Source organism: Bubalus kerabau, chromosome 12 (assembly GCF_029407905.1).
Source record: "Bubalus kerabau isolate K-KA32 ecotype Philippines breed swamp buffalo chromosome 12, PCC_UOA_SB_1v2, whole genome shotgun sequence".
Classification (NCBI taxonomy): domain Eukaryota; kingdom Metazoa; phylum Chordata; class Mammalia; order Artiodactyla; family Bovidae; genus Bubalus; species Bubalus kerabau.
Window position 1 is genome coordinate 41,161,254 of NC_073635.1, and position 18,879 is coordinate 41,180,132.

The window sequence follows — 18,879 nt, forward strand, 5'->3', positions numbered from 1 at the left end:
ATCAACACCCAGCACTGATCTCCTTTAGAATGGACTAGTTGGATCTCCTTGCAGTCCAAGGGACTCTCAAGAGTCTTCTCCAACACCACAGTTCAAAAGCATCAATTCTTTGGTGCTCAGCTTTCTTTATAGTCCGAGTCTCACATCCATACTTGACTACTGGAAAAATCATAGCCTAGATTAGATGACTCTTTGTTGACAAAGTAATGTCTCTGCTTTTCAATATGCTGTCTAGGTTGGTCATAACTTTCCTTCCAAGGAATAAGCGTCTCTTAATTTCATGGCTGCAGTCACCACCATCTGTAGTGATTTTGCAGCCCCCAAAAATAAAGTCAGCCACTGTTTCCACTGTTTCTCCATCTATTTCCCATGAAGTGATGGGACCAGATGCCATGATCTTCGTTTTCTGAATGTTGAGCTTTAAGCCAACTTTTTCACTCTCCTCTTTCACTTTCATCAAGAGGCTTTTTATTTCCTCCTCACTTTCTGCCATAAGGGTGGTGTCATCTGCATATCTGAGGTTATTGGTATTTCTCCCAGCAATCTTGTTTCCAGCTTGTGCTTCCCCCAGCCCAGCGTTTCTCATGATGCACTCTGCATATAAGTTAAATACACAAGATGACAATATACAGCATTGACGTACTCCTTTTCCTATTTGGAACCAGTCTGTTGTTCCATGTCCAGTTCTAACTGTTGCTTCCTGAACTGCATACAGCTTTCTCAAGAGGCAGGTCAGGTGGTCTGTTATTCCCGTCTCTTAAAGAATTTTCCACAGTTTATTGTGATCCACACAGTCAAAGGCTTTGGCATAGTCAATAAAGCAGAAATAGATGTTTTTCTGGAACTCTCTTCCTTTTTCCTTGATACAGAGGATGTTGGCAATTTGATCTGTGGTTCCTCTGCCTTTTCTAAAACCAGCGTGAACATCTGGAAGTTCACGGTTCACATATTGCTGAAGCCTGGCTTGGAGAATTTTGAGCATTACTTTGCTAGCATGTGAGATGAGTGCAATTGTGCAGTAGTTTGCGCATTCTTTGGCATTGCCTTTCTTTAGGATTGGAATGAAAACTGACCTTTTCCAGTCCTGTGGCCACTTCTGAGTTTTCCAAATTTGCTGACATATTGAGTGCAGCACTTTCACAGCATCATCTTTTACAATTTGAAATAGCTCAACTGGAATTTCATCACCTCCACTAGCTTTTTTCTAAGGCCCACTTGACTTCACATTCCAGGATGTCTGGCTCTAGATAAGTGGAAGTGATCACACCATCGTGATTTTCTGGGTCGTGAAGATCTTTTTTGTATGTTTTTCTGTGTACGCTTGCCACCTTTTCTTAATATTTTCTCCTTCTGTTAGGTTCATATCATTTCTGTCCTTTACTGAAACCATCTTTGCTTGAAATATTCCCTTGGTATCTCTAATTTTCTTGAAGAGATCTCTAGTCTTTCCCATTCTATTGTTTTCCTCTGTTTCTTTGCATGATTGCTGAGGAAGGCTTTCTTATCTCTCCTTGCTGTTCTTTGGAACTCTGCATTCAAATGGGTATATCTTTCTTATTCTCCTTTGCTTTTTGCTTCTCTTCTTTTCACAGCTATTTGTAAGGCTTCCTCAGACAGCCATTTTGCTGTTTTTGCATTTGTTTTTCTTGGGGATGGTCTTGATTCCTGTCTTCTGTACAATGTCAGGAACCTCTGTCCATAGTTCATCAGGCACTCTGTCTATCAGATCAAGTCCCTTAAATCTATTTCTCACTTCTACTTATAGTAATAAGGGATTTGATTTGGTCATACCTGAAGGTCTAGTGGTTATGGGCATCTGCTAATATTATTGGCATTAAGGTTTAGGGTAAAAGATTATTTTCAATATCATTTGGTTTGTTCTTTTCATAAAAATGTAGAGTTGGATTGTTATGTTAGAAAAAATTGACCTGGTAATTTTTCAATTTCATGCATCAACTGATTACAGTTATGCATATTAATGAAAATGTGTTGTTATTGTGTTTTCCTCTTTAGTTTGAGTACAATGTACATTTTAAGCAATGTTTTCAGTTATGTATTTTGAATAGCATTGAATTTATATGCAATGTAGGTAGATACTTAAAGAGTGTGTCTTTTTCCAGTTGAGTACCATGGTAATCTCGCCTGCTTATGTACCAGATGGTTCTATTTCATGAAAGTAGCATAAATTATTTCCCTATACTTTATTCTCCTTTCTTTTCTTCTTTTTTTTTTTTGCATTAAGTTACTTTCTCATCTCTTTTATTATTACTATTCATTCTGCAATTTTTGTTTATCAATTCCCTATATTTGTTGCAGCTGTGTACATTTGGGATTTGAGGAAGTTATACAGTCTCAGCCCATGAGAAGCTTTGAAACCAACCATTAAGAGAAGGAAGGATGCATGCATTTTAAAAGTACATTGCCAGTCAATTGACAAATTAGTAATCTAGAATAATATGTATTCTTTTTATAACTGCCACCACAGCTACTATGATAATATAAGAGAATATATATGAAACTATCATATGTGCACTTCTTTCCTTAAAATTATATGATCAAAGAAGATTTCATGTGTCTGAAAAACTGGAAAGTATCCAGAGTGAGCACAGTAGCATAATCAAAGAAAATTGACAAAGAAAAGATGGCAGAGTATGCGGTGTCCTAACACTTCTGTTCTTCACACCTAATAAAACAAACAAGCAAAGAAACAAAGTAAAAAATAGCAAAGCATACACTAACATTAATCAGACTAAGCAAGGGTAAAAACTCATATCTGGCAGTTGGAAAATGACTGATCAGAGTAAGAAAAGTTGTGGCTAAATATGTGAATGCTTTTCTACCTACCTCATGGGAGCATATTAGTCTGTAAGCAGGTAGTAAGGGCAGTAGAAATTGTTTATTCCCCACCATCCAGTGTTCTTTTCCTTTTTACCTAAAATTTTTTGTATTAAATATTACTTTAATTTCTGGTGTTTATATTATACCAGAAACCATGCATAAATTTAATAATTCAAATTCCACTATAAATAGTTATTGATAAATATAATCATTTCAATTATACTTTTTGTCTTTGGAAGATGAGTATTTTATTGTTAATCTGTTTGGGATTAACCTCATTCTATTGCTGCATGACAAGGTTACTCCTTAGCAACTTAAAACAATAAACATTTAATATATCACAGTCTCTGTGGTTCAGAAATCTTACTGTAGCTTAGCTGGGTCTCTCAGCTCACTGCTGCTGCTGCTGCTAAGTCGCTTCAGTCGTGTCTGACTGTGCGACCCCATAGACAGCAGCCCACCAGGCTCCCCCGTCCCTGGGATTCTCCAGGCAAGGACACTGGAGTGGGTTGCCATTTCCTTCTCCAATGCATGAAAGTGAAAAGTGAAAGTGAAGTCACTCAGTAGTGTCCGACTCTTCGCTACTCTGTCTCATAAATTTGAGATCAAGTTATGAGCTAGAACTACATTCTCATCAAGGCTAAATTAGGCGAAGCGTGCTTTCCAAGCCCACTAGTAACAATAGTCTCAGGTCCTTTTTGGCTATTGGTTGGAGACTTTGGTTTTGTTTTTTTTTTAAACCACTTGAACCTCTCCATTGGGCAGCTCAGATACGGTAGCTGTTTCCCGTCAGAGCAAGTAAGCCAAGAGAGTAAGAAAGGGTGTGAAGCAAAAGCCACAATGCTTCATAAGTCAATCTTTGAGGGGACAAACTATCATGCTTGTCATCTGTTCAAGCATGAAGAGTGTCAATGGGTCAGCTCCACATTCAAGAAGAGGGGATAATACCAGACAGTGAATACTAAAAGGCCAGAATCATTGACATTATCTTCAGTTTCTGTACCATATTCATGTTAAATGCCATTGTTCAATTATTATTGTAAATTAGAAAATAAAGATTCCAAGTTTGATTTCCACTTTGTCCAGACAAAAAGAAAAAGTTACAGAAATCCACCTCAAATTGGCTTCAGCAAAACAGTAATTTGTTTATGTAACAAAAAGTCTTAAAGTCTCGGGGTTGTCCTGACAATCAGGTAGGATTCTGTTCTCCCCACAACATTTACCTCTGCTTTTGAAATAGTTTTGACTGCCATGGGGGAATAGAACTCCCCAATTGACCGGTCCAGAGTTACCTACTCAGTCCTGAAATCTGGGAGAAAGTGACAGGAATAGAAATATAAGTCATCTGAACTGAGACTGTGGGGAAGGAAAACTGAGGTTTTGTTACCACAAGGGATATTAGTTAATAGGCAGGCAAATCACTATTGCCCACTGCACTCATCTGTCCCTATGGTTCCACTACCTGTTCTAACTCATGCAGTTGGATGTTTGTGATGAACCTAAAGACGTACATGACAACTCATTTTATCTTGCTGGCAGGAATGAGATGGTAACTATCTTCCTGAATAAAAGAGTTCATGCTAAATAATTGTATAAAATTGACAACAAATGGTAATATATAGTCTTTATATGCAAGTGTGCCCCTATAGAAGCACAATGTTTCCTAAACCTTTCCCCCCAGCTTTACTGAAATGCATTTGACATATAGCACTGTGCAAATTTAAGGTGTACAGCGTGTTGATTTGATACACTTATATCATTGCAAAATGATTACTACCATAGCATTAGCTAATACCTACATCATGCTACATAATTCTATTTCTTTTTTTGTGGTGAGAATATTTGAGTTCTACTTTTTTGGCAACTTTCAAGTATATTATAATGCATTATAATTAACTATAATCACCATATTGTACACTAGATCCCACGAACTTATTCATCTTCCCGTTGGAAATGTGTTCTCCTTGACAAATCCCCAGCCCTTAATTAACTACCACTCTAAATTGGTTCTATGAACTGGTTCTCCCTTTCTTTCTTAGTTATATAAATTTGAATTTTAGCTTAATTCTGTGTGCTTGGAGCACACACAATTAAGACTACATTTTCCAGTATTTTTCAAAATAGAATTGAAAATGACTTTAGTTTTGACCAACATACTATAGGAAAAAGTGGTGTGTGCACTTGAGATCAGTCTCCTTGGAGGAAGGGTGCATAATCTTTTCTTCATCTTTTCCATTTTTGTAAGCTGATTGGAACTAGTGCTTCCAGAGGAAGATTTCTTGAACAAAATTTCACAGAGTGGAATTTAAGTACAAAGATTTAAAGAGACACAATTTGAAAAATGATTGGCTCCCTCAGGATGCTGGAGTTGTGCTAACAATCTTGTACTACCTACAAGATTAAGTGATAAAGAATTTAAACTTCTGTCATGTTTTAGCCACATTTTTGGATTCATTCACAGATGAAAATAACCTCATTCTTAATGTAGAAGAACTTCAATTAGAGAAATATATCTGTCTTTTATTTTACTCATCACTTCTATCTTTCCATTCAACTGAAAGTTCTGAAGTTCCTATATGGAAGGGTCTGCTTTCCTTTTCTTTTTTCTTGTCTAGCCAGGATGAGAAAGAGATGCTTGTTTATGTAAACGTTTCTGGTTTACAGACTTGAATTTATCCTCAGTGTGCTGTCAAGACCGGGTTGATTGAATTTAGGCTCACTTCAACAACTGCTTTCTCCAGCACTTCTGTTCTTGATATACTCACTTTAAACATGGGCATTAGTTCAGAAGGTAGGGAAGAGAGGAAGTAATTAGTGGTCTCAACCCCAGTAGATGTTTAAAATGGGAAAAACCTTCACCTCAAAATGTAGAAGGATGAGAGTGTAGAATACAGACAGAAAGCAGCTCAGAGACAAAGACACAGCATATAACTCTGGTCTAGGCCCTCTGTAAAGCTGTATGTGGACAGAAAACATAAAATTGGCTAATACCAGTTGATTTTTCTCAACTGGAAGAACAGTGCATGAGATCCATAGCATAATTGTGACACATTGTTTTCTGGAAAAAATTAAAATAAAAAAGGCATAGCAGAAGGAATCAGAAGGAAATGAACAAAGAAGAGATGCCGGAAGTTATAAGTGTATTGGAAAAACACATAGACAGTCTGAACAGTTGAGCCTCTGTTAGTGTCTGCTGAAGAGACTGTATGGTCCTCATGTGTCCTACTCGGTGGAGGTAAGGATCAAATGAAAAAGACTGAATAATGACCAACTCTTTAAAGAGCTACATGTATGTCAGTATTTCCATTATGTCTTTAGTCTTCCATCATCTATTCTTTTGGTTTAGAAAATTTCTCTTTTTGGAACATTTCTCACTGATTAGGGTATATATCTGTAAAATTTGTGCTTCTTCATATTAACTCTGCACATTTTTTCACATTTTCACCCTAGAATATTGAAATAGGTAGTTCTTTGGACTCTTCTTCTTCTTCTTTTTTTTTCTTTGGACTCTTCTAATCCAAATGACTTATGGGGCCACAGTGTTTACTCAGCAAGCATCATAAATGTCAAGTTGCCATCACTTCCTTGTTTAAACTTTTTTTTTTTAGTATCAAAATTTCTAATTACTTGAATCAACAGGTCATCAAAATGGTTTTCTCTCTGGAAAGACTTATTTTCTCTATTTCCTGTTATCACTCCTAGATCTTTTTTAAGCTTATATTTTCAGTAACAGATTACTATCTATGTGTCTGATTAGTTTTGTTGCCTTTCACCTGTTTTATTACTTGCATCTCACTGCATTAACCCAGCCACAGTAATTTTTCCAGGTCATTTCAAAGTTTATTTTCTGTTTTCCTCAGATGATGTAATTCTTTTAATGTTGATATCCTTGAAAAAATTTTGAGCTCAATAGGATTTGCCAAAGGGGGAAAAATTCAAGGCAAGAATAGTCTTGACACATAACTTGTGTTATAGACCCATAAAAGGTAATTTTAGTCAAAATGATATAAATCAGATGTGAATTTTTTATAGGAACAATGGTAAAATATTTCTGACAGAGAGGCACAACACTGAATTTTTAAAGAGATGCCCATATATTTTATACTTAATCCAGTATGAATAAATTTTAAAAAAATTAGAGTACTTAATCTTTTCAAATATTTTACTGGAATAAGCTTACTGATTACAATCACATTCAATTTTATTTAATATATTACTTAGTATTGATATAGTTATATTTTGCCATAGTTAAATCTATCTTAATAAGTCCAGATATATTTATTTTGGAAATGTAAAGAGGAAATATTTTTCTAGGTCAAACTGTTCTGAAATGCTTTTTTTCTTTTGCTAAATAATAACAGATATATTAGAGGAAGCTTCTAGTCTTTCCTGGAACCCTTTAAAAATGATCTGTGGAGAGCTAAAAGAAAGCTGAGATTTTAAAATGGGGTGACTCCTTTGATAAGCAAATCAAACAATATTAGAATAAAATCATTTTTGTTGCTATATGTGCTGATGAACTGATAATTTGAATGTAACCAGCTGAGGTTCATAAATGCAAAATTTTAGAACCAGTCTACTCAACTGCTTCCCTCGGGGAAAGACTTGCAAAGAGAATCTGAAGTAGATTTCAAATGGAAGTAGTCCTACTGAATTTTGCCTGCTAATAACAATGTTATTCTCATAGGTCAGGACAATATTGAACTCTGTAAATTCTCTAAAAGTCTCTGTGTAAGAATGAGATAAATTAATATCTCATATATTCTTTGGCATCTGGTAAACTAGTAGCTATTTATTAAACAGACAAGGGAACTGATGGCTTCTGAATAGCAAAATGACCAATTGAAATGAAAAATAAATGACTTTGGTTTTGTAGAGCCCCAAACAAGAATCTGAACCAGGAGTTTGACCACATTCAACCATTTTCTCACGTCAGTTTATTCCAGCCCATTTTTATGTATTGAATCAGTGCAGCAGCAATGTGAGCACTAATCAAATACACTCACCTGCAGATTTACTCAAAATTTACACTTGAGAAGTCGGACACACCATAAATATTCTGCTAACCTTTCTCTTAAATCAGCCTGCAAGTACCTTACAGGATGATGGCAGTATAAGGTTTTCTACCTTCATCATATTTACAGTAATGAGTAGTTAATTGACTTCCCTACAGCAGAACTCTCTTGCTTTTAAATTCAAGTAAGAGTAAAGATGGGGATATTAAACACTATTAATAGCTTAACATGTAATAAATGGCTCAACCAGAAATAGCTGACTCAGAGACAGACAAAGATATTTTAATTTCTCAACAATTCATAAGGAAGGACTGATTCCCTAAGCAGAGAATCAGGGAACTGTGGGTTCTGCATCAATTACTCCAAGACTCAAATCTGAAAAAGGAACCTGTGTTCTTTAGCTAATTTTCCTGGTGGAGTTTGTACATTCTAAATTTTTCAACCATCCCTTACACCTTACAGTTTCTCCTATTAAATAAAGAAACATTTTCTCAATAGTGGTATGCTTTCTCTTAATTTAAGCATTTTGTTCTATAAAATTTGGCCACACTGACAACTGACTAAAAATTCCTAAGAGAAGTAATAAAAACAGTAGCTGAGCATCATATGGATAATAGCATTCATAAATATTTTCAGGAAAAAAAGCAATGCAATTAATATTGGTAGAGGAAAAAAAATCATTAAAACGACCATAACATTTGTCAATAGTGGCTACAGACTCACCAATATGCCTTAGGACTTTGCCCTGTGTATAACTTCTAGTGCCCAGCTCATCTCATTTAATATTTTGATGTTTATTATTTGCACACTATAGGAATTTTGTACAATTTCTTTCATTTTCAGTGATAACAGTATTTTTAACCTGGATTCTTGGTGTGTTTTTTACCCAAACAATTTTCAAATGTAAAAGAGCCTGTGGAGAAGATGCCTGACACACAGACACACAGCAGACATCCCATAAGGTCGTGTTGAATGGATGATCTAATATATCTTCGTGTTTTGCACACAAACATATTCTCATGTAGTTTATTCTCTGATCTTTCCTTTTTTCTCCCCCTTGGCATTCTAATTTTGTGTTAAAGATGTAACTATCCCCCTCCCCCAGTCTCTCTGGATATATAAATATTATGAAATATAATCCTTTGAATTAATATTTCTCTGGAAATTATCTTTGTTGTTGATCTTAACTGCCATTTTTATGTCTACCACTGTACGCCTTTATCTATCTGCTAGTCTCTGGTTGTCCAATTATATTCAATAAATAAACAGTGGAAAGGTGATATTGGTTTTTTTCTGTGGTATACACTGAATGATTTCTCACCTTCCTAGACTGGGAACTCTGTAGGGACATCGATATATATGGGGAAAAGTTAGGAATGACTGGCAGTCATTACTTCAAGGTGAACAGTCAGGCACCTGACTATCAGCCAAGGACTCTAGAACCCCCAGAATTGAGGACTTTACTCTGAGACTCTAGTATTTCATCAGAAAGCTTTGACTCAACTTATTTCTATTTTAATTTCTTAAGAGAAAAACCACTTGCACTTTGCCAGAAGTTTTGCTCTGTGTGTGTGTAATGTGTATACTGGTGGGATAGAGAAAGACATAGTGCACATTTGTTCCTTTTTTAGACCTTCAATCAGTCCTCTGGTTTTCAGCTCTGCTTCTCACTCTGGCCCTCTATGTTAGGTACGGACTTCCAGCTCTGTGCCTTTCTGGGATTTGAAGAGTAGATTAGGTATACATTTCTGCTGCAGTCACTTGTAACTCAGCTGGTAAAGAATCTGCCTGCAAAGCAGGAGACCCTGGTTTGATTCCTGGGTCAGGAAGATCCTCTGGCGAACGTATTCTTGGGCTTCCCTGATGGCTCCATCTGTGAAGAATCTGCCTGAAATGAGAGAGACCTGGGTTCGATCCCTGGGTGCAGAAGATCCCCTAGAGGAGGGCATGGCAACCCACTCCAGTATTTTTGCTTGGAGAATCCCCATGGAGAGAAGAGCCTGGCCGGCTGCAGTCCATGGGGTTGCAAAGAGTCAGAAATGACTGAGCGACTAAGCATATTTAATCTGGCCCTCCAAGGTAGGTTCAGTTCAGTTCAGTCGCTCAGTCATGTCCAACTCTTTGTGACCCCATGAATCGCCAGGCCTCCCTGTCCATCACCAACTCCTGGAGTCTACCCAAACTCATGTCCATTGAGTCGGTGATGCCATCCAGCCATCTCATCCTCTGTCATCTCCTTCTCCTCCTGCCCCCAGTCTCTCCCAGTATCAGAGTCTTTTCCAATGAGTCAACTCTTCACATGAGGTGGCCAAAGTACTGGAGTTTCAGCTTTAGCATCATTCCTTCTGAAGAAATCCCAGGGCTGATCTCCTTCAGAATGGACTCGTTCCTTCAGAATGGACTAGTTGGATCTCCTTGCAGTCCAAGGGACTCTCAAGAGTCTTCTCCAATACCACAGTTCAAAAGCATCAATTCTTCGGCACTCAGCTTTCTTCACAGTCCAACTCTCACATCCATACATGACCACTGGAAAAACCATAGCCTTGACTAGACAGACCTTTGTTGGCAAAGTAATGTCTCTGCTTTTGAATATGCTATCTAGGTTGGTCATAACTTTCCTTCCAAGGAGTAAGCATCTTTTAATTTCATGGCTGCAATCACTATCGGCAGTGATTTTAGAGCCCCCCAAAAATAAAGTCTGACACTGTTTCTGACTTTCAATTCTATGCCTTTCTAGGGTCTTTGAAGGGTAAACTAGCTCTCATTTTTGCTGCAATCCCCTTGTATTATAGGTCTGTAGTTTAATTTTGAATCAGGTTTTGATCCCTTCCTTTATGGCTCAGATGATAGAGTCCATCTGCAATGCAGGGGACCCGAGTTCAATCCCTGCATCAAGAAGATCCCCTGGAGAGGGAATGGCTACCCACTCCAGTATTCTTGCTTGTAGAATTCCATGGACAGAAAAGCCTGGCGGACTACGGTCCATGGGGTCACAAAGAGTTGGGACTGACTGAGCAATTCAAGAACAACTAACAAGCAGAAACTTTGGGAGACCAGCAGGGGGAGCTCTGAAGCCCTGTGTCAAGGGGAGAAACCAATAGGAAAAAGGGCACCTCTTCTTTCCTGACAAGGACTCAGCCAATGAAAATCTGAGTACTCTGTTTACTCTGCCCTCCAACTTCGTTTTCCTTTATATAAAAACATGGCTCACCATGATTGCAGATCTCAAATTGCAATTCCCTGCTGATTCCAATTAAACCTATCTTTGCTGGAAAAATAACAGGCAGTCTATTGTTTTAGGGCTATTGTTTAGGGTCACATGTTGGTGACCCAAACACGAACTGGAGAAGACCTCCAAAAGCCTCCAGCTCTAGAGCTGGGGAGCAAACAATTGTGATACTTATATTTGAGACTGTTACACTCACAGCTTTTCTTCTGGCTCTGGAGTTTGAAAGTGGGCCTTTATTCTGGATTCAAACTCACATGGTCTTCATGTTTGAAGCACTGTAGACTTACTCAGGATCTGTTTTAAGGTTTTGTTCTTTCCAGTTAAGGCTATGTTCTGTGTGTGAGTACTCCTTTGGGAGTTTGGTCTGATTTTGGATCAGGCTGTTTCAACCTAAACTGGCTGAGAAGACATTTTTTCATTCCTGTGGGTACAGGGGCTGCTTCAGCTTGCCAGCTACTTGAATTGAAGTGTTTGAGCCATAAGTTTTTAAAACTGTTTGAAAATTATTTCAATCTAAAGAAAAATTTATGAGAAATAGAATCCAAGTTATATAAATATTTTGAGTGGATCCCCTCTACCAGGACCATGGCTGATTTTAATATTTAAAGACTTTTGTCCTTTCTCATGCATTTTTATGACTGAGACTGATCTGACCAAAGTCTATTTAGAATATCAATGGCTATTATGAGGAACTTTTGTAAGTCCCAAACCTAATTATAAACAAACAAACAAACATCAAATTGAGTTACAATAGCTTAAAAATTTCTGCTACTGAGTGCAATACCTATTTTTTTTAGTATTTTGAAGGTTTTAAATCTTAAGAGTCTAAAATAGCCTATCTTCACAATTTGATTCTAAGATTGAGACAAACAAATGATTAAAGAAAGGTAAAATGGCCTCCGAAGTCTCAAGCCCTTCTTCCTTGGCTTCTTTGTCTCTGGCCCCACCTCTGGAGCCTCTTATCTCCCTTAGCTCTGTGTGGCCAGACCCTGTTTCCAGCACCATTTTCTCCTTTCCTTCTAAGTCATGTATGCCTTCTCAATACCTACACTTACTCTAATTTTCTTACCAAACCCCTCTTTTCTTCTGAATTTGGCAGAACCTATCCATATAAAATTAAACCTCCTAAGGATCCAGAGGCAAAACCTTTAATTGCTTATATTTCCTGGACAAAATCTGAATTGTGAGCCATAGCTAAGCTAAGTGACTTCAGTCGTGTCTCTCTCTGTGTGACCCCATAGACATTGTGAGCCATAGTCAAAGATTTTTCCAAAGTAACCAAAGATGCTCACAGATTTGCTAAGGATTTTAATATAGTCCTTGAAACTTATCAACCTGACTTCTTATATCAGATAGTTTATATGCTTGTCCCTGAAGGCCAGGCCTAGCATTGATAAAAATCACTAATAGGGGAAAATCCTGTAAGATCTCTAGAATTATAACTGGGAAAGTAGGTTAATAACTTATATGATCAGGCTTGAGCAATCACAAGGTGTCTCATGGAGCAATTTCTAGAGCTTTTCCAAAGCCCATTGATTGGAACAAAGTTTAACTTGTGCACAACAATCTGACTAAACCCTTCATGACTATTGTAATTGACTTCAGATTAGTTTTAAAGAAAATTCTGGCATACCTTCAGATGTTAATTCCATTTGGGTTGCTTTTATTAATGGGCTGACCTGGGAAGTTTTCTCTTCTTGTAAAAGGACCAGGATGGATTAGGAAATTATGTCCACTCCCAGTTTAGTTAATCTGGTAAACTAGCTCTCTAGCACTCTAGATGAATAGTCTAAAAGGAAGGCAGCTAAAATTCGGAATCTTCAACTCCAGAAAATGAAGGTTCCTAAATGGAACCAAAATTTTCCTAGTTTCTGCTATTATTGCAAAAGCCAAGACATAGAAAAAGAGATTGTTAAAAATGTAAGTGCTTTAGGCACTTTTCAGATATCTAACCAGCCTTTCCAACGTCCTTCCAATTCTCAATGATAGGGCTCTGAGGAATTAGAGGAACTCTTCTCCACACTCCTCTTAATTGGCTTGGAGAAACATTTCTCCAGATTGGGTATGAGTCTCTCCAAGTTCTAATTGATACCAGAGCCACATTCTCAGTGCGCAACCCCATAGCTATAAAGCAGCCCTTGCCTCAGAGAACTAAAACATTTCAAACAGTGGGGGATCTCTAATGAACCTCAGGAAATTCCTGCCTCAGAACCTGTTTCCTTCTGTTTAGGTCCATTGAGAGATACATACCTTTTTCTCCTCAGTTCCTTTGCAACTACCTTTTCATTTGCCCACGACTTATTTAAAAATATCATGTCCGAATTTCTTCCTCTCAACAAAAGGAAAATAGTTCTAGAATTTGACAGTAGTCATCAAAGTAACCAACCAGGTGAATTAAATCATCCTTTTGATATCTTTCATTTGTATTCTCTCTGATAGCACTAGAGTTAATTCTGGGAACACTGGTTATTTATCCCTATTGAATCCGTGACCATCTTTCTCACGGGCAAAATTTCCGATGTTGGTTAAATTCACAGAGCACCTCCCATCAAGATTTAAACAGGGCTTTAAAAACCTCTTCACAGAGCTAATCAATACCCTATAAGTAAAGAATCCCTTCAAGACTTAATGCCCATTTTAGAAGATAATAGCACTCAAGGCCTATCACCCTTGGTCCCTCTCCACACATCATTTCTGTAACTCTTCCATTTTTTTTTTTGTTTGTTTGTTTGTTTGTTTTGTGAGAAAACCTAAGAGCCAAGGTTGAAGGTTTGTCCCAATCTCTGAGCAATTACAACACTGTTATATCTTGATACCCTGTCATTTTCAACAGTCATATGTTGCTAACATTCATTCCTACCAGAAGTACATTCTTTCCTGTAACTGATTTATGCAGCACATTCTCTAGCGATGAAGCTAGCCAATACCTTTTTGACTTCATTTTGGAAGAAAAACATTTCACCAGGACAACAAGGCTTCAGGGTTTTACTGAAAGTTCTTATTTCTCACAAATTCTGAAAGATATGGATCATATGAAATTCCCTAGAAGTTCTACTTTGTTGCAATATGTGGATGACTTGCTTCCTTACTCTCCTTCCCAGACTCCCCATAGGAGAGAGCACCCATTTGCTAAAGCTCTATCCTTCAAGGTACACAATGTCACCAAAGAAAAACTGCAACTTACCAACCCAAGCTCAATATTTAGGACATCTGTTATTAGAAGCAGAGCTACACCCTAGATCCAGATAGATTTCATGGTGTTCTAAGTTTCCCCCAACAACAAAATAAGTGCCAAATGTGAGGTCTTCTTGAGCTAGATGGCTACTGATAAAACTAGATTCTCAGTTTCTCTCTTATTGTCAAACCTCTGTATGTTTTACGAAATAAAACACTGACCCAATTTATGGGGAGAATCAGATAAATGTCAAGGCCTTAAAGGAGAGTTTGATGAACCTACAAGCTTTTGATCTTCTAATCATTAGATCACCTTTTTCCTTTTCATATATGAAAAGGATAGTAAGCTACTCATCCCAAAACATGGGGAATATCACTGACCATCAGATATCATAGACATCAGCTAGATTTTGTGGCATGGGGATACTCCCCAGCCTTAAAACCATTATAGCCACTATCCTTTTGGTTAGGGCCATTGAACAAAATTGTTGTGGCATCCCATTTAACTACTTTACCTCATGGAATAGCTGCTGCTGCTTCTAAGTCACTTCAGTCATGTTCGACTCTGTGTGACCCTGTAGACGGCAGCCCACCAGGCTCCTCTGTCCCTGGGATTCTCCAGGCAAGAATACTGGAGTGCGTTGCCATTTCTTTCTCCATTGCATGCATGAATGCTAAGTTGCGTCAGTCGTTTCCGACTCTGTGAGACCTGATGGACAGCAGCCCACCAGGCTCCTCTGTCCACAGATTCTCTTGACAAGAACACTGGAGTGTGTTGCCATTTCCTTCTCCATCATGGAATAGAAATTCTCCTAAATTCTTATCACAGTCAACAATTCTCAGTCAGCTACCTCACCTCTTTTGAAGTCTTTTTGTTAAGTGCTCCTCACATAACTGTTTTACATTGTAACAACCTTAACCCTGCTACTCTTGTCCCCTCCATCATCAGTGAGGTTGTTCAAGACCACTTGACACTGACAAGCAACATTCTGACTCCTAGCGATCCTTACAGAGAGTACAGAGGTACATAGATCTTTACTTCTATGACACGTGACTTCTCATGGTTCAACTGATTGATCTTATTTAAAAGGTGACAATGGCAAACCTTATGTTGGGGTGTTATTACAACTCTTTTTGATATTGTGGAGGTGGCATATTTACCAATGGCGAATTCAGCCCAAAAGGCTGAATTATACCTTCTTACACAGACTTGTGCTTCAGCCAAGGACAGAGTTGCCAGTATTTATGCTGATAGTAGATATGTTTACAGAGTAGTTCATGATTTGGGAATGTTGTGGAAGCAACATGTCTTCCTTACTTCCAGTGGAAATAATATTAAAAAGACCCCTATGTTCAGAAATAATTGGATGTAATACTTTTATATGCTCCTTTAACCATTAAGATTCTTCAGTATTTTAAGTTTGACTCACTGGAAACTAAGGAATATCAGTTTGCTAACATTTCCACAAAGAATAATGCCCTTAAAAGAACTAATCACCCCCTCCGCCAGATCTCTGTCATAGTTCAAAAGGATATTTCCCCAAATAATATCTTAGAAAAATTGGCTAGAGAAGCCCAATAATTGGACTCAGAAAAGAAAAAAAAAAGAGTTTGGAAATTTAACAACTGTTGTTTCGATATACAGGAAAAGCTCAGGTTTGGACCAAATCATAGACCAATCCTACTGAAGACTAAAATATCCACTCTTAACCACTATACAAGCATCATACCATTGGTCTACTGACAAAATGAAAGCATTCATGAATCAATAGTGGTGAGGAAGCATTAATGAGTTAGTAGTTCCTATGTCACTCATCCCATTTGTCTAAAGTATAAAGCAGAAAAGCTTGTTTATATTGCTCCTGGACATTTAAAACTGACTAATGGATCATTTGAGTTCTGGCAAATGGATTTCACAAAACTTTCTCTGTCTAATGGATATAAATATGTCTTAGGCACGCTCTGTATGTTTTCACATTGGACTGAATCCTTTCATTGTAGACAGGCTCCTGCTCATCTGTGGTTAAAGTCCTTTAGGAATAGATTATTCATACATGGGAAACTTCTCTCAAGCACCATAGTGATTGAGGAACCCAGTTTACTGGCCTGATGCTTCAACAAGTCTGTGCTGTATGGCTGATTTTACAACACTTTGCTTACCGTCCTCTATTCTCTGGCTTAGTTGAATGTACTAATGGTATTGTTAAGGCTCAGTTGATGAAATTTGTAGAGGCTCTCCAAACAGCTTGGCTAAAAGCATTGTCTTTTGTTCTTCTAAATCACAGATCTACTCCTTTTTTTAAATTCATAATCTCTTACCCTATGCATTTGGCTCCTGCTTTTTTTGATCCACAATTGACTAAAAGAGAGACACTTCAATATTACATAGGCCTAATTGCTTTTATTAAAAAATAACCATGTTTTGCTAGAGCAGTCTTTTCACAGTGTACCTTTAGAGGACCAAGACACTAAACATCACACTCTATCATCTAGAGATTTTGTGCATTGGAAAGGCATTTCCAGAGGAACTTTCAACCTCCCTGAAAAGGTTCCTATTAGGTACTGCTAACCAACCCTTATACTGCTACTCTGAGGAATAGGCTCTTGAATTCATGTGATACACCTAAATAAAGCACCAAACTCTTGCTGGACCTGCAATACTCTGGTAACCTGTTATCTGCTTCCTGAAACTGAAGCAAGATAACATCTGATAAGATAGCTTTCCAAAGTTATTTGGCACAGGCCCATTACAAGTTTGTAGCCAAACCTTTGATGATTACATAACACTTCAAATGATCTCCAATGCCTATGATCATGATAATATATGAATTTCAGATAAAAGGCATCTGGGAATCCTTTCTCCTACTCCTTGTTACTCGAATGTATTTTCAATAAGTTTCCAATCTGTGCACTTTCCTGCTGATGTTAGACACAACTCCCAGGAAATGTCCTTCCTGGCACTGAAGAACAATAAAGGGGAAATGGGACACTTTCAAGTGATTCTTTCAGAGAAAGATGTTGATAAAAAGGGAGAAATTAAAAAGTAAAATAAAAATTTAAATTAAATTGAGTAATGTAACCAGATGGGGAAACTCTCAGGACCTGTGATGATAGATAGCCAAGTCAAAAGAGCAGTAGAAAAACTCCTCTTTTTTTCTTGGTAAGGGCTTGCCAATAAAAAAACATGGACTCTGTTTACTAGAACCTTCTCTACTTCTTTTTTCCCTTGTTTAAAACATTCTTCCTGCACCATATGGGGACTTGCACATGACTTCTCATGATTGCAGACTCTGAACTACAAATCTCTGCTGATTTTTGATAAACCCATCTTTGCTGGAGAAATGACTGACAATCTATTTGTTTTAGGTCACAAAGTTCTGTTAAATTTCTTAGTGGTTTTTTTTTTGTTTTATTTAGCTTTCTGATGTTAATTTCACATTTTCAAAGAATGTGACATTTATAGGTTTGGACTGTGACACTATAGTAAGTCTTCTTTTCTTATTCGTCTTTGTTTTTTCTTTTTCTGGTACTGAGGACAGGCGCCACATAGCATATTTGATCATCACTTGTGTTCTCTTCCCCTGCTTGGAAAATTCCCCTCCAAATGAATCTTAGGGTGAGGCAGAAGCATTAACTTATGATTGAAGCTGGTGGACCAAGCTCACTTCTGCACTTGTCCTGGAGATGAGAGCAGTATCTTGCTGCTCTAAAGGGAGGGTGCTAATGAAATGCCTTGTCTTAGGTCAAATCTTTGTCATTACTCAAAAAATATCTACATTCTTTTATTTTCTGCCAGTGTAGAAAATACACTGAGAATGTGTTTCACTGAGAATGCCTTTCAGTTTAAACGCAGTTATGAGTAGGACATAGCAAAGGAAGTAAAATGGAGACTAGTTAGAATGGAGATTTCACTTTTATCCTGGAGATTTTTCATCTTTTGTACATTTTAGTGTAGTCACAATTCAATCCTGAATTGGAGATCTTTCCTACTTTTTTGTACTGAATTCTCCATCTTGGACTATCTACTTGATTTATCAAGTGACTCTTAAGAATGTAAGTCACAATCAGTTTTGATCCTGGTGAAGTTTTCAGACCTCTTCAATCACTCCCCCCCACACAAACACACACAACTGCACACACATAAATATATGCTTGCAGGAAACATTAACTCCTTCATAGTGAAAACTGGTGATTATTTTTTCTGGGGGAAAACAAGTCCACTTGTTTCTGTTTATCCTCTTTTCCTATGTTTAATCAAGTGCTTTTTGAAATAATTGCCTTTTTCCTTAATTCAACCATTTTGTTCCTCTATTTAAAAAAATGATCCAAGTTTTTTTCTGTTTATAGCAGTTCTCTTTTAGAATTTATTATATTTGTTTGATAATATCTATTATACACAAAGGAAATAAATGTAAAACATTCAGGCTCATTTCAACATCTTAAAATCAATAGTTTATTGTCTGCATTTTCTTATAAAAATAGAGCATTCATAACCCCTCCACTAGCATGAAGCTATCTGGCTTTGTGTCGTATAATTTCCTTTGTAGCTTAGTTCCATATAATTTATTTCATTGGTCTAGGCAGTGTGCATGATTTCTTATAAGTACTCAGATGCAAATTGTT